This window comes from Notamacropus eugenii, chromosome 1, assembly GCF_028372415.1.
Source record: "Notamacropus eugenii isolate mMacEug1 chromosome 1, mMacEug1.pri_v2, whole genome shotgun sequence".
NCBI classification, from domain to species: Eukaryota; Metazoa; Chordata; class Mammalia; order Diprotodontia; family Macropodidae; genus Notamacropus; species Notamacropus eugenii.
Window position 1 is genome coordinate 7,737,972 of NC_092872.1, and position 16,567 is coordinate 7,754,538.

A 16,567-nucleotide genomic window follows, 5' to 3' on the forward strand; every position below is an offset into this window, starting at 1 on the left:
CCCCTCTCCTCTGCATCAGTTCACACAGATCTTCCCAGACTTTTCTCCCCCCATCCCCCTCATTGGCATTACTGTGTGCAATGACCTGGTTGGGCCCCTCTCCTCTGCATCAGTTCACACAGATCTTCCCAGACTTTTCTCCCACCATCCCCCTCATTGGCATTACTGTGTGCAATGACCTGGTTGGCCCCTCTCCTCTGCATCAGTTCACACAGATCTTCCCAGACTTTTCTCCCACCATCCCCCTCATCATGCCTTATAGCACAGTGGTACTCCATCACAATCCTACACTACAACTTGTTCCCATTCAGCTGTTTTCTTCTGCTCCCCAAAGAACTGAGGAGGGCGGCGTCTGGAGCGGGTTCAACAGGAAACAGAGCTTTGGGATCAGCCGAGGCCCGCAGCGAGAAGTGCAGAGCAGGGAGGGGAGGGGGCCGCCCCCGCAGGGACCCTTCGGGGACTCGATGTTCCCGAGCTCCGACTCCGCCCCAGACCTGCAGTGAGCACGTCCCGGGCGGGGCCGCGGAGGAGAAGGGGGAAGCAGCTGCGTAGCATCCTGGAGGGCGCAGGCTGAGCACGCTCTCCCTCCGAGCATCTTTCCCTCCTCCCCAGCCCGGCGGCCAACTCTGACTCTGATGCGGCTGGAGGCTGGAGGCTAAAAATAGCAAAACGGGGAGTGGGGCGGAGATAGGTGAGCATGGGTGGTGGCAGGGAGCTCTGCGGCCGCTGGGTCTAATGCACGGCCCTGCAGCCGCTGCTTTTGGGGAACAAAACCCTTTCATGCCCAGTCCAGGGCCCTCCACACTCCTCCCCATCTCCCTGGGCAGCCCCTTTTCGTTTTCCTGTTACTGGTCCCAGGAAGGTGAAGGCTGGAATGGGAGGTGTGACCTTGAGGAAGTCCTTTAGTTTCTCAGAGTCTGCCTCAGTTTCCTCATCTGCTTAATGGGGATAATAACAGTTTCCATTTCAATAGCCACTTTAATGTTGCCCAAACCTTTTTCTGGGTTAAGAATCCCTGGAGGTAGGTGGTGTATTATTAGCGCCATTTTACAATTGGGGAAACTGAGGCTCAGAGAGGACATAATTTCCCCAAAGCCCCAGAAGTAAAAAGTGTAAAGGCTTGAGGAGGTGACTTGGATCCCAAGTCCTACCCAAATCCATATCTACTTCAAGGAAAAGGCCAAATGTGATAAATGCCCTCCACAATACCCTTCCTGACAGTTCACAACGCGTCCCTTCACAGACTAAGCTTAACTCCCAGTTCTCCCATGCATTTAACTAGCAATCTTGGGGCATCTAAACAAGTCACAGCAGTCTTAGAATGTATGCTCCTTGTAAAATTTCTTCTGTTCCCTAAAGGTTCTGTGAGAGACAGAAAAAAGTTAAGTTTCCATAGAAGTTATTAGTTGATGAAGTCATTGAGAAAAAGTCAGATGATAAATAAGAAGGCTGGCAGACTGCAGGTGGACTCAACCAATCAGGAGACAGACAGTGGCCTTCAGAAAATTACAAAGTTCTTGATAAAGTAACCAAATGTACAGCTAGCTGGAACTAGCCAAGAAATGACCTAGAATTACCTGGGGAAGGCTTTTCTTCACTGTGCTTGTCTAATGAACCTCATGCATATTAAACAGACACACCTTGCATAAAATTATCCCTCCGTTTTCTGATCTTGGGTCTCTATGTTGGAGCATGTTTGGGAAGGGGGAATCACACTAAAGGTGGTTAGGTAATGGGCTTGTAGAGAAGATGGTGACCCATGGAGAATGGACCAATCCATCTCCTGGTGGATCTGTCTTGAACTAACAGCATATAGCTCACCTCACTTCTGTATTCAGTGCTCCCTCCTCCTGAAAAGAGGGTGGAGGTCTGCTTTGGCCAAAGTGTTCAATTTCTCTGAACTCTGCTATAATAAATTTTCCTTGATACCTTATTAGGGTCAAGTGTGTCTCTAACAGTTCTGCTCAGGAGTCATCTCCTGTAACACAACTTTCCTCATTCCCCCTGGTGAAAGTGGTCTGTCCTTCCTCAAATTCTCATGGAGTTTTTGACTACCTTTCCTTTGCCACTGTCAGAATATAGTCCAACGTATCTGTGCACACATTTCATGCTCTGCCCACTCATAGGAAACCGAACTTCTTGAAGGTTGGGACTGTGCTGAGCAAAGGGCCTTTCATTTAGCCAGTACCCAATAGTCTGGTGAAATGAATTGACCTGAAAACTCTTGGTAAACCTTAAAACATTCTAGAAATAGAAACAATTATTCTTACTGAGGACCTAGGAATCCTAGTTGAGACAACATCAAAGATGGAAAGGGAGAGTCCTCTGTCGCAGCACTGGGCAGGAAGGAAGTATTCAGCAAAGTTGAACACAAATCCAAAAGAGAAAGACAGGGGTGGAACCTGACTACCACATGATGTAGACCTGATACAAAGAAAGTAACTACTTCTGATGCTAGAATCATGACCTCACTCTGATTCATAGTGACTCTCCTTTCCTGGGATTGTAGTGGAAATAGTATAGACAGGAAGCAGCTTCTGTGTCAGATGTATGCAGGTGAATCCCCAGACTGGAGGATGCCAGCCAGAATCCCTTTCATTTCTCACCTGTTGTGTCCAAATAAAACTGGTCCTTGAATATTCCTGAACCCAAATACTTTTCTTTGACTGTCTTTCCATAGTGACCTGGGATTCTAGAATCCTGATAGAGAGGAATTGGGGGTAATTGCAGTTGCTACTTTGTCTAGCACCCCTCCTGATAGCTCTGCAGGTCCTCTGTAGGTAACAGAGGGACAAATTGAGGCATAAAAGGGCAAATGGATAGAATCCAATGATCAGAGAAGAGCTGGTCAAAGACCTGAGAAAGTAGACCTCCCTTAGACTGAAGGTTGACAGCTGTGGAAACCCCACTAAACCAATTCATTCTTTGAGGAAATGGTGGCTCTTCTTTTCAAGGTCAACCTTGTGTCTTTAATACCATCCCTTCTGATTCTTCCTTGGTGTTTGCCCCATCCTTGGTCCATTCCATCTTTCTCATATTCAGTTTCTCCCTGTCTACTGGCTCCTTCCCTGCTACCTACAGACATTAAAACAAAGCAAAAGCCCTGTCTCAAACTATCATCTTTTATTTTTCTTCTCTTCCATTGTTAATGAATCTATTCTTTCTATCCACTACTTCCACTGACTCATTCTTAACTCTTTTACAATCTGGCTTGTGACTTCATTCTTCAGTTAAAACCCACTCTCTCCGAAGTGACTAGCTGCTAAATCCATTGGATTTTATATGGATTTTATCAAGACCTTCTGGATCTATTCACATAACTCTGTCCTCTTCCTTTCCTATGGATCTAAATAGCTCCCAAGGGCTCAATTACAACCTGTAGAAAGATGGCTCCCAAATCTATATCGATACTCGCGCACACACACACATACACACACAGATACACACACACACACACACACATATATGGGGAGAGAGAGAGAGAGAGAGAGACAGAGAGAGAGAGAGAGAGAGAGAGAGAGAGAGAGAGAGAGAGAGACAGAGAGAGAGACAGAGAGAGAGACAGAGAGAGAGACAGAGAGAGAGAGAGAGCGAGCCCTAACCTCTCCTGAATTTTCTTTCTTGTCTCCGGCTTTCTGCTGGATGTCTCCAGTCAGTATTTTCTCACACCTCAAGTTCCTCCCTCATTTCTACCTTAGAAGCCCTATCTTCATTTTTCAGTGTTATATCTTTACTTTATGAAGCCTAATTCTTCTCCCCAGCCACCTTAATGATCACTCCCTCCTTGTATTTATTTAGGCACATGTATCTCCCTGGAGAATACTAACTCCTTAAACTCAGAGACTGTTTTGTTTTTGCTAGCACACTATTATTATTAAGTAGGTATTTAGCAAATATTTGTTGGATTAAATTGTCTCCAAGTTTGGAGTCATTACTCCTATCTCAACTCTGGTGAGAGTTGAGAGATAGATGGTCTTTTATCTTTCTTCCCTGTCCTATCAGTGCCTACAGGATTTAGGGGCTGGAAAAAATCTTATAGACCACATACTAATCCAATCCCTTTATTTTTCAGATGAGGAAACCAAGAATAGGAGAATTTACAGAATCTCAGAACTGGAAGAGACTTCAGAAAACACAGTAGTTCAATCATGCTTATGTAGGGTGTGTTAGGGTGATGGTGCCTATGTACATTATGTGTCTCTATGAATCTATTTAGATGTGGCTCCAAGGGAGGCTCTCTTACCTCTAGATATCTCAAATGTCTCCTCTCCCCCAATCCCCTCCTATCTCTCCCTGCCCCCTCTTGTCCAAGGGAGACTTTGATGATGAGATGATGATGAGAGGGAGATGGTGATGACAGGAAATAGGAGGTTGAGGCCAGAGAATGACTACTCTGCTCTCCTCCGATAGAGGAAGTACCAGGCTAGAATTTTATTTGTTCCCTTAAATATTGATAGTCTAGGGGAAGTCATTTTTTGTTTCAAACTGTATTCCTGATTGCTATCCCTTAATGGGAGAAATCGGCCTCAAGCTATATATCCAAGGTTTGACTCCCTTTCTTTCCACCAGATGCCTGTGGCACAATAAACAGTAAATAGCGTACAAATTTCGCTTATCAAAATGGATAGCAAACAGAAATAAGAGAAAGTGTACAGAGAAGAATATATACCAGATACTTCTGGAGAGAGAGAGAGAGAGACAGAGACAGAGAGACAGAGACAGAGAGACAGCGACAGACAGAGACAGATAAAGAGAGGGAGAGAGAGAGAGAGGGAGAGAGATAGAGAGAGAGGGAGGGAGAGACAGAGAGACAGAAAAAGAGAAGGAGAGAAGGAGAGAGAGACAGAGAGAGAAAGAGAGAGAGAGACGGGGGAGAGAGAGAAGGAGAGAGAGAGGAGAGGGAGAGAGGGGGGAGAGAAAGAGAGGGAGGGAGACAGAGAGAGAGAGACAGAGAGAGAGAGACAGAGAAAGAGAGAGAGGGAGGGAGGGAGAGAGAGAGAGAGAGAGAGAGAGAGAGAGAGAGAGAGAGAGAGAGAGAGAGAGAGAGAGAGAGAGAGAAACACCAACATATCACCCAGGGGCAAATTCCCTGAAGTCTTTAGTGTAATAAACTGGGAAGAGGGACGTGTTCTTCGACTTGTCCGCTTCTCCCCAGAGGCTTTCTCCTTCTAGGGATCTGAAGAGAGCCTAGACTGTGAGTCTCCTTTCTGGAAGCTGGAAGCCAGCAGATAAGGATTTCTCTTCTCTCTCGCTCTCAACAACTCCGCCCCCAGCCAGGAGGGAAAGCATTGCGTAATCAATCTCCAGCAACAAGGAGGGCTCCATCCAAGTTGACTTTGAGGTTTGGGGTTATACCTCAATAAGAAGATTCTTGATAGCGAGGATTATTTTGTATCCTCCGTATCTAAGTGTGGTACCTCACATACAAAAGACTGTTGAACTGAATCCCCTCTACAACATTCCTAACAAGTGGTTGTTTTCCTTTTAGCCTCCTGCCTACAATGATGGTGCGATGTCTCTTTTTCCTTCTTGGTCATCTCATCACTGAGATGCCTTCTGTCTCTTTCATCGCTGCCTCATGCAGGAAGTAGCATTGCCAAGGTTAATCCCTCTAACTACTCAAGCGATCCCATTCCATCTCATTTCCTCCAATAGATTGTTCCCTGTTATCCCTGCTATATTATTTATTTTTATTCTCTCCCTGTCTGCTGGTTCCTTCCCTACCACCTACAAACATGCTTATAACTTGATCCTTCCCTCTCTGCTACCCTCCTACATCTTTTCTGCCCTTTGTGGCTAACCTCCTTTAAATGGCCATCTATAGGTATCTCCACTTTTTCTCTTCTCACTTTCTTTACTCCTTACAATCTAGCTTCTAACCTCAGCATTCCACCCTGAGACTGCTCTCTCCAAAACTACTAATTATCTCAGAATTGCCAAATCCAGGGGCCTTTTCTTGACCTTCATTCTTCTTGACTTTCTGACAGCTGTTGACAGTATGGCTCACCCTTTTGATAGGCTCTCTAGGTTTTCAGGACACTGCTGTCTCTTGCTTCTCCTCCTACATATCTGACCACACTTTAGTCCCTTCTGCTGAATCTTCATCCTGATGATGCCCCCCAACTGCAGGCAATCCACAGTGTTCTGTTGTAGACCTTCTTGTCCTCTCCCTTTACACTACTTCATTTACTGATCCATCAGCTCCCATGGATTTAATTACCATCTCTATCTTGCAGATTCTCCAATCCATCTACTTTGCCCTAACCTCTCTACTAACCTTTAATCTCACATCTCCAATTGCCTCTCAGACATCTGGAACTCAACTTTTTAAACCCAATCTGTCCAAAACCAAGCCCATTATTTTCCTTCCAAATTCTTCTCCCTCCTGCCTTTCCTATTTAGAAGGCAACCTCATCCTCCCAGTCCCTCAGCCTCCTAGCCTAGGTGGCATTCTGGTCTTCTCACTCTCTCTCACCTCCCATATCCGATCTGTTGCCAAGGTCTTTCACCTTGGCAACATCTCTTGGCACTTTTGTAAAATCTCTTGAATATGCCCCCTTCTGTTCTCTGACACTGCCACCACTCTGGTATAGGTCCTCATCACTCACACATGAACCATTTCAATAGCCTGCTGGTAGATCTATCTGCTACGAGTCTCTCCTGACTCCAATCCCCGTCAGCTGCCCAAATAATTTTCCAAAAGCTCAGGTCCAACCACATCTCTCCTCTACTCAATAAGCTGGAGTGATTCCCTATTGCCTCCAAATAGAAAATCTTCCCTTTGGCCCTCAAAGCATTTTATGATGTAGCCCTGTCCTATCTTTCCAGTTTTCTTACTCCTAGCCAGAGAACATTATAACACTGGCCTTCTTCCTGTTCCAAGAAGACACTCCATTTCTGAGCTCTGGGCATTTTCTCTGGCTCTCCCCCATGCCTAGAATGTTCTCCTTCCTCATCTCTGCCTTCTGGCTTCCCTGGCATCCTTTGAGTTCCAATGAAAATCTCACTACAGGGAACCTTTCACAACCGCTCTTAATTCTTAATCTGTTCTTTACTATTTATCTTGCTTTGTATATATATCTGTTTGCATATTCTCTCCTCCATTAGACTGTAAGCTTCTTGAGAGCAGGGACTGTCTTTTGCCTCTTTTTGTATCCCTAGCACTTAGTAGGTGCTTAACAAGTGTTTGCTGATTTGAGAGACTTTCCCAATTTTAATTCTAGTACCTCCTCTCTCTTAATTATTGCACACATATATATATATGTGGCTTGTTTATACATATTTGTACTTTATTGTTTCTCCTATTGCATTGAGAGCAGGGACTGTCTTCTGTCTCTTTTTACATCCCTAAGCACAGGACTTGGCACATAGTGGGTGCTTAATTAATGTTTATTGACTTATTGAGTACCTCCAATGACAGGAAATTGATTACTTTATCTACCCAATCCATTCTGCCTTGGGACAGCTCTCTACCTAGGGCCAAAATCTGCCTCTAGGCTACCTTCTTCCATTCTTCCTAGCCTTGCCCTTTGAGGCCAAGAAGGTCAAGTCTAATCCTTCCTCCCCTTGGGAAAACATCCAGTATCTGAAGACAAATCATATACTCCTGATGTCTTTTCTTTCTGACCTAAACATCTCTAATTCCTTCAAAATGTCATTGATGGCATGGTGTCCAGCTCTCATCCTGGCTGTCCTGGACGTTCTGCAGCTGGTCATGCCCCTCCTAAAATGTGAAACCCAAGACTGAACAGAATACTCCATATATGGTCTGAGCTGGAAAGGGAATTGCACTGTTATTAACTCCCTCTTTCTGGACACCATGGTTGCCATTTCATAGTGTTTATTTAATAAACATTAAGTGCCTACTATGCAAGGTCCTGAGCTTAGTGCTAGGGTTTTCCCTAGCATTTTCCTGGAAAGTTGTAGAAAATAGCACAAACCCTACCTTGAAGGAGTTTATAATTTAAAAGAGGAATACAGTATTTGTATCAAACTGTTGCAAGAGGAGTTGATCAAGGGAGTTCACTTGAGAGTTTCAGTTTGATGAATTTTCTGGGTAGTGAGCTTTTGTTTTGGACTAATTGCTAAGCACTTTCCTCCAGTCCTAATAAAACATAAACATAGTCATTGGTATTTTTTGGGGGGGGGAGGGGCAGATGTATGGTTTCATTGCTGCTGGTGTGGAAACCCTTTCCAGCAATGCAGATGGGCAACTGTTCTCTAATTTAAGGTCTTGGAGGGAATTACCTAGAGAACTGAGAGGTAAGTGACTTTCTCAAGGTCATGTAGCTAGAATTTGCCAGTCTGTTTTAGAAGAGGGACTTGGAACCATGTTTTCCTGAATAATGACCGTTAGTTATACACTATTTTGTCAGAAGGACAAAAACCAAACCCTGATTGGTTTATAGTGATTGGGCTGCCCTCAAGATAATTTGGTTGACTTGAGAAACACTCTCTCCGATGATTCCCCTCCCTCTCAGTGAAGGACCTCATTGGCTCTGGGCGGGAGAGACTTTCGGATGACTGGATAGCCCAATATACATTGTTCCTAGAGGTGCCTGGCACATAGTAGGTGCTTAATAAATGTTTATTGACCAAGTACTTCCAAGGATAGGAAACTGATTTCTTTCTCTAACATATTCATTTTACTTTGGACAAGCTCTATTTAGGAAGGTTTATTTTACTTTGACACTTTCCAACTCTAGCCAATTAAATAGAGGTGATAGATCACTCTCTTTCTCAGCACTTCATCTCTCTTCTAGTCATTGTTTTAAAAACTGCATTTTCTCTTTTATTTCTATTTTTTTCTGGAGTGTAGAAGTGGGCTGGGGCAAGAGGATTTCCTATGAAATTGACCGTATTTGATCTGATCCCTTGCTCTATTCTGGTAAAATCTTTTTGACATGACTGTCTTCGAGTTTGGCTGCTCCTCCTAGCTTTGTATAAGTAAATACGATAAGGAAATCATCCATGCCTTTTATTGACTTATTGAGTACCTCCAATGACAGGAAATTGATTACTTTATCTACCCAATTCATTTACTTTGATGACCAACCACTGCGGACCAAGGACATTCTACCAAGAAAACCCTTCCTGGGGACATTCATCGATACCCGCTTTGGGTCTGGTCAGTGTTCAAGGTCACGGTAACCCACTCATCCAGACAATTAGAATCGGGGCTCAGGACCGTCCTCACTGTCCCTGCCTGCTCCCCCAGTTCGGGACTGCACAAATCGATACTGAGGAGTGACAGTGATTGCTGGTCTCTGAGGCTCGACATTCCCGAGTGTGTCGTGTTTAATGAGAGGACACTGTAACGAAGGCAGGTCAGATTGTGGGGTTCATTGGGAGGGAACGGGAATCAGTGCGGGGGATGGGGAGATGGAGGTGCTGCGAGCGATGGTAGTGGGGGGATCCGTGGGGACAGAGGATGAGGATGACGTGGATGGAGCTCGCCGGGGGATGAAGGACATGGTGGGGGATGGGAATGTGTCATCCAGTGGGACAGAAGGGGGGCTGTGGAGGATGGGATGTCTGGTGCTGACTGGGGGATGGGGGACGCTGAAGTGTGTGGGGTTCAGCGAAGAGCAGGGGGGATTTATGGCGGGAAGGGGTCCCAGGTGTTCAGTGGGGATCTGGGGAGATAATGGGAGGGTGGGGTGGGTGGGTGATGTTGAATGGGAGGTGCTGCAGGAAAGAGTGGGAATGGGGCATGTCTTATTCAGCGGAGCCACGAGATGTCACACGACACGACCGCGGGCCCCGGGGCCCCCCCAGACAGAGCCTCGGTCTCCCCCTCCCCCCGCACTTGAGTTTCCCTTCCCCCGGCCTCGAAGCCTCCCAGCCGGGTCACCAAGCACCTTAGCAACAGCGTATTTTGGGCTGTCCAATCAGCGAGAGTCTCTCTCGCCCAGAGCCAATGAGGCCCTTCGCTGAGAGCGAGGGTACCCGGCGGGGGGAGCCCGCGGCGGCGGTGGCCGCCATCTTGGCTCCGGAGAAACAATAGAGCCGGAGCCGCCACCGGGGACCGCACGGGCCCGAACCGCAGGTAACGTAACGTCCTTCGCCGCCTCCTGGCTCTTCCCGCTGGGACTGCTGCCCGCCCCCCCCCCCCCCCCACATCTGAGCCCCCCACCCCCACCCCATTTCGGCCCCAGCCCGGAGCCCCAGCAGCGCCTTCGAGGGTACCCGGCGCCCCTCACCGCCCCCCGGAAGCCGCCCCCGGCCTGGCCCTATCGGCCCCGCCCCGGGCCGGCTCGGCTGGGCTTGGCCCCGCGCTCCCTCCCTCCATCGCTCCCGAGCCTCCTGCTCCCGGGGCCCGCAGGCTCCGGCCCCTCCCCCCCCCTCCGCTTCGCCCCGCCCCCCTCGGGCCCCTTCCTCGCCTCCCCGGCCCGGGCTGAGCGGGCGGGGGCAGGCGAGCATCCGGCCTGCCTGGCCGCTGTCCTCCCAGGGCTTCACCTCCGTGCCACTGTGTCTGCGCCCATCCCTGCCACTTCTAACGGGGTAAAGTGGGAGGAGCGTTGGGCTTGGGGCTTGAGCCCTCGCCGGAGGCTCATCCTCTCCCCGGGTCTCACTTTGCTCGATTATGAAGGGAGCGGGCTGGCTTTAGTGGCAGCATCGGACCCTGAATCTTGTTACCATGGCGATCATTTCGTCTCCATCCCCGTATTGGGATGCAAACAGAAGTCAGCCGACTGCAGGGCCAGGGCCTGACATCAGGGGGTCCGGGAACGTGGGTGGGGGAAAAATTACGTCTTTATTTTCACGCACTTTAACTTGCCCTTCAATTGTGAAAATAGGCAACAATATGGGTGGGGCTACAGGTATTCATGAAGCCCCTACTATGTGCCAGGCACTGGGGTAAGCGCTTTACAAATAGTGTCCAGAGGTTTCACCAGACTGCCAGAGGGGTGTGTATGACAGAACTAGGAAAGGATGCTCGTGCAGCATCTCGAGGCCCAGCACTCTCCGTCTCCCACCTGGGAAAGCTTGGAATGAAATTTGGACTGAGCTGCCTTAGGTCTCCTATCTAATTATCTGTATTCACTCAGGACTTGAAGTCTTGCCCCTGACCTCTTTTCTGGGCTTAAGTGCCACAAAGTAGCATCTGTCTGGTCAGTTTCAGTACTGCTCCTTTCCTGCAGCTCTGCATGAAACTGATCAGAACACTCTGCTAAAAACCTCTCAGCGCCTCTGTTACCTCATGTAGTACTTTGCGCTTTTCTAATGCAGCTACCATTCCCCATGGGGTCTCATAGTTACTTGTGCTTGCATTTTATTCCTTTGCTGGATTGTAAGCTCCGCGAGGGCAGGGAGCATACACTGATCTCTAGAACAAACCCTCAATTTAACATGGGGTAGGAATAAAAATGCCATGGCTGTTTGCATTTTTTTGTACTTGATAACAGCTTCATAAACTGGTTCATTGAGTACAGGCTTTCAATATTGACAGGTTCCTCCCTCCTTTCATTTAGTACATTCTCTAAGCCTCTACAAAGTTTAAGGTGCTGTGGTTGGTCAGATAAAACAGATAAATAAGGCCTGCATCCATCACAGGGCTTATGGTGGGAGAATAAGACATTTTTGATACTAACTATAATTTAGGGCAGCATGACCTTAGTTTCTGTATCTGAAAGTGACAAAATTAAACAAAATTATCTCGTAAGGTTTCTTTCAGTTCTGACAGACAATGTCAGTGATGTGATAAGTGCCATAAGTATGAGAAAGTAGAGTGGGGAATGAGGCCTCCTCTTGCTCATAAATATGCTGACTGTTAAAATTGAAAAGTACCTATGTATTTTATGCATTTATTAAGTGCCTGTTATGTTCCAGACATTGCATCCCTGTCAGTAAAAAAATTTTTTTGGCATACATCTCCCATATTACCATATTTATTTTAAAACCATTATGTTCATAATCTACTAATAAATTACATTGTAAAATCTAAATTAAAATGGATGAGGTAAAGATGAGCTATTTTAAAATAATTTATTTTATTCATTAATGATGCAAACCCCATTTTGTTCTCATTAAAATATTATTGCTAGTAATATTTTAGTTGAGCATCAGCATGAGCGTGCTTCCGTGTTTTTTAAAATCCATGGCTTTATACTTTGTGATATAGCACATTTTGAAGTTCATTTTTATGTTATTCTGCATTTGCTTCTCTTCCTTTATTAGAGCTGGAAAGTACCTTAGAGGCTTTCTTGGGTAATCTAGCCCCTTTTTGTAGAGGAGGAAACCAAGGCTAATAGGGTAATGTCTGTGAACTCTAAAATCATATATCCTATCATTTTCACCACACATCTTTGAACAGTTTTAATAGCTTCATCACTTTTGTGGAGGTTGTTACAGCTTATAAGGCTTGGAGGCTATGGCAGATCTAAGCTTGAAGATTTTTTATCTGAGGTGAATGCAAATTGTTATTTATGGATATTTTGAGGGTTTTTTTGGTAGCCTTTCTGTAGGGCAGCTTTGTGATGTCACTTAATCAGTGCCAGAGGGCATTGCAATAAAAAAGATCCTTCTGAACCCCACCCCCTACCCCAGCTGTAGGCACTTGAAAAATTTTCAGGTTGCTGAAAACTGGAAGATGGAAATATTGGGACCAACTAATGTAATTTATGTTTGTGTCAAACATGTCACCCTTTGGCAGTCTGGTGAATCTATGGACCCCTTCTTAGAATAATGTTTTTAAATGTGCAAAATGATACACAGAATTATAAAGGAGGAATCTATTCTGTTCAAATAGTTATCAAAATATTTTTAGAAAACAAATTGATGGACTCTTGCTTTAAAGATAACAAAAGATTTTCTTAAGGACCTAATTATGAAAATGTTATTTGTGTTCTATGTATAGTGTTACTGTAACTTCCAGATGAAATATATCAAAGAGGCATCACAGTGCTTCTGCAGCAATTTGAACTTAGCTAGTCAGGAGGCCCGAGTTCAAATTCCGATTCTTTGACCATGTGGCTTAAAACTTGAGCCTCGGTTTTTCATTTGTAAAATGGTGAAACTTGTACATCCTACTCTGGGGGTTGTGCTGGGATGGAATTTTGTGAATCTTAAATAGCTACAAAAATGTGAGGAAATGTTTTGGAGATATGCACAATGTACAAGATGAGATTATAATATTTATATATATATTTATATATAATATTTGGATATAATATTTAAAATTACATGGCATCTTGGTGATCATCGAGGTCTAAATAATATGCCAAGGTCACAAAAAAGGTAATAGACAGCAGGCTTTATAGTAGTTCACTCCATAATAACTGAATGGAAAGCCTTCATTAAAGCACTTACAGTAATCGTAATGGTAGTGTCCATCTCAGTTCAGTTTCTTTTATGGTTGTCCCTTCCACATCAAGACTTTCCCTATCAACGTTTCAGTATGTTGAGGGCTAGCATAAGAAACTAAATGGGAATTTTGGGGAGTTTTGTGGAACCTGCAGACAACATTTGAAGGCCAGCAGATGACACAGAAAAAGTTTAAAATCTCAGAAATGCATAAAATATATGTTTGTATTGTATAATATCAACCCAAATTTTATGGTAAGATAGTGTAAACACTCCATTACAAAAGAAAAAATTCAGACTTGTGGTACAAACAGAAGGCCCAAACATTTTATGAGGGAAGGAGTAACTGTAATAGAGTGTAATTGAGCACATACGGAATGTTTGGGTTAAAGCGTTCACCACTCTGTAGATAGATCTGCGGTCCCTCCACTGGCATCTCCTGCACGCCTTAGTGTAATAGTTGTCTCAGAACTCTTTCAATCATGCATCCTTATCAGTACAAGTATTTTGAGCATGCATCCCCTGTATAAACATATTTGTCTTTTTAAAAATTATACATGTATACTACCAAACTAATAGTTACATTTAAAAACAAATTTAATAAAGATGACAAACTTAAACTGTTTTATTCATTAATAGTACAAAACTCATTTTGTTCTCATGAAAATATTATGACTTTGTTTCCTTATTTTGAAAAATTTGGCCTCAAACTTTGTAATTCAGCTGTTGGGAGATGTGATTCTGAGTTAGAATGTAAGTTACTTGAGGACAGAGACTGTTTCACTCTTGTCTTGCATCCCCAGTGCCTGGTATATAAATAAAAGATGATTAATAAATGCTTAGTGGGATTCCTGGCTAATGGCTGTTGCAGCTGAAAAACAAATATCTCACAAGCATAATGGATAGATCTAAATGGAAGAAGTATCATTGGTTTCACTTTCTAAATCACAAAATTTAAGTTTCAGTTTTACCAGTTATTTAAAGGTTCATTTCTTTTAGTAAATGTCCATCTGATACCAGCTGATTTTTGCAAATGATTTGGAAAGTGTTGCATTTTTACATTTTTAACAAATGGGTACAAAACCCATTGAAATTCTTCGTTTGAAAGATTTTAAACAGATTAGAAAATTTGTTTTTCTAATTTTTTTTAAAGGGTGCAGATAAAAGAGTCTTTGTAGGAGACACTGTTTTTTGGCAATAGCTTAGTTTTAAAATGCCTTACTAGTTATGATGGTTTCATTAGCTAACATCTCAAATCACAGTATACATTTACGAGAAGGTTTGCATTTAGATCCAAATTTCAAATCGCTAATTTCAAATATTTTTATTCGAATCAAGCTTTATTTTTTAAGATAAAAATAAATACAAGTAGAAATTCTAATATTTTCCTTTCATACCCCTTGGGTTACATGCACCCCACTTTGGAGATGAGTGTTTTAGTAGACTGTTTTCATAAGTTGTAGTGGTTAAAACAGTTCATTACCTGAGGATCAGTATGTCTGTTTCCATTTGCCTCCCCACTTTTAAGTGGGGTATTAAATTTTAATTCTGGCAGATTTAAAAAATAATCTACCAGATTTTAAATCTACCAGAACAGATGATTCATCCAATTGCTGGACCCATTATAAATGTTTCCAGGTTCAGAAGATCTGTCAGAACTTAATCTTTACAGGCGTCAATTTTAAGAGAAGCCCATCATCAACTTCATGTCACAGTCAGGCATCAGAAGAGGATTTTAAATGTGTTGATAAATGAAGAGTTTGTTAGAGGAAAAAAGGAACTAGTAGTAAATCTGCTTCAATTTCACCAAAGGAATAGTTTTGGTGGAAATTTAATTTAATGTCACATTTAATTAACATTTTCTTTCTCCTGCATCCTTATGCTCTTTTGAATGCTTTAACAACAAAATGGTACTCACCTTGACAAGCAGGATAGATTCGAGCAACTGATGACATTTAGCATCATTAGAGCTGGTCGCTGATATAACATGCATGTTTTTAATAGCAAAATACAGAATCAGTGGAGAGAAATGAGTGTAAAATCAACTAGGTTCTATAGAACACAAACTACCAAAATTTATGGAAAATAGTAAAACTTACAAATTCCTTCCTGTTTGGGAAGTTTCAAAGATTTATCAAAATTTATTTAACATAAAGATCTTATCACAACCATTTTGGCTTGTAATATTTTAACAATGTACTACTGTCTTCCATTCATTTTAACTAAGTGCCTGCTATGTTCAACATAGTATACCAGACTTTGAAGGGAATTTCAGGATGTAAAGGATTCCTTCCTTGCTCTCAAGGAGCTTGCAGCCTATTAATAGTCCTGTAAATTGTTAATTAAAATAAAGCTAAGTGTTCTGTAATTTGACACACAGGACAAAGTCAACTGTTAGACTTTTAGACAACTTTGGCCTTTAAACCTTAATCTTGGCCAGAAGTTAGATTTTGTTTTGACAGTCCATCCACTTTGGTACCGAAAATTCAGCAAAATATAAAACAATAAGTAGTCTTCCTCTGGTTTTCTTAGACTGTTAGAGGTGCTTTAAGACTGTTAACTGTCATTCTAACTGAATTAACTGTTGTTCTGACTGATACAGAATTCACAGAATACATTTTACAAGCAGAATGTTTTTTTTTTTAAAATTATGGACCATAATATTATGGGCCATACAACTCATCACCCAATAGATTTGGATTTTTCATTACTAAACTAGGCTAGTCCTCAGACAGCAGACATAGTGTGTCCCTAAGATAATATTCAAAACTTGAAGTACCTGCCAGTTGCTTCCCTGCTGCTTTGTATAATCTAAGAGAAGCACTCCTTGACACAAACCCCATTTTTTATTCTTCATGGTCTATTACTGTGAATCATAGAACCCACTGAAATCTGTGATGCATCAAAATTTAAAATGACCCAAAGGTCAGTGAAAGACGGCTACAGCATATTATCAGTGATTATCTGTGTGCAAAAAGTATTATAAAACATGTAATTTAGGAAATGTAAATATGTAAAAGTTAAAGCAGTGGGTAATAGAGGAGCAGTCAGAGTGATGTACAAACTGTACACATAGCTACATGAAGTTCTGGTGCATTGGGTAGATTTTTTTATAGGAAATACGAACCAGAATCATACAGGAGAGAGAAGTGTGATTAGATTACAGTGTGTGCCATTGGAGGGATTACTGGCATTGTTAGCACTATGACTGCAATGAAGTGCTGAAGTCCAATTTTTAATTGTAAACATGTAACACTCACAA

At 43.2% G+C, this 16,567-nt stretch overlaps 1 protein-coding gene across 3 annotated transcripts in view; it reads left to right on the forward strand.

The window, feature by feature from the left end:
- The first annotated feature begins 8,876 nt into the window (after positions 1 to 8,876).
- IP6K2 (inositol hexakisphosphate kinase 2) overlaps positions 8,877 to 16,567 on the forward strand; it is a 42,959-nt gene continuing 35,268 nt past the window's right edge. The window contains exon 1 of one of the 3 annotated variants that reach the window (XM_072651835.1): positions 8,877 to 9,326. The gene's annotated coding sequence lies outside the window, so the exon portion shown is untranslated. Of the gene's footprint in view, positions 9,327 to 9,712; positions 10,049 to 10,237; positions 10,504 to 16,567 lie in introns of those variants that run through there. The other 2 variants (XM_072651784.1, XM_072651818.1) reach the window with 2 other exon arrangements.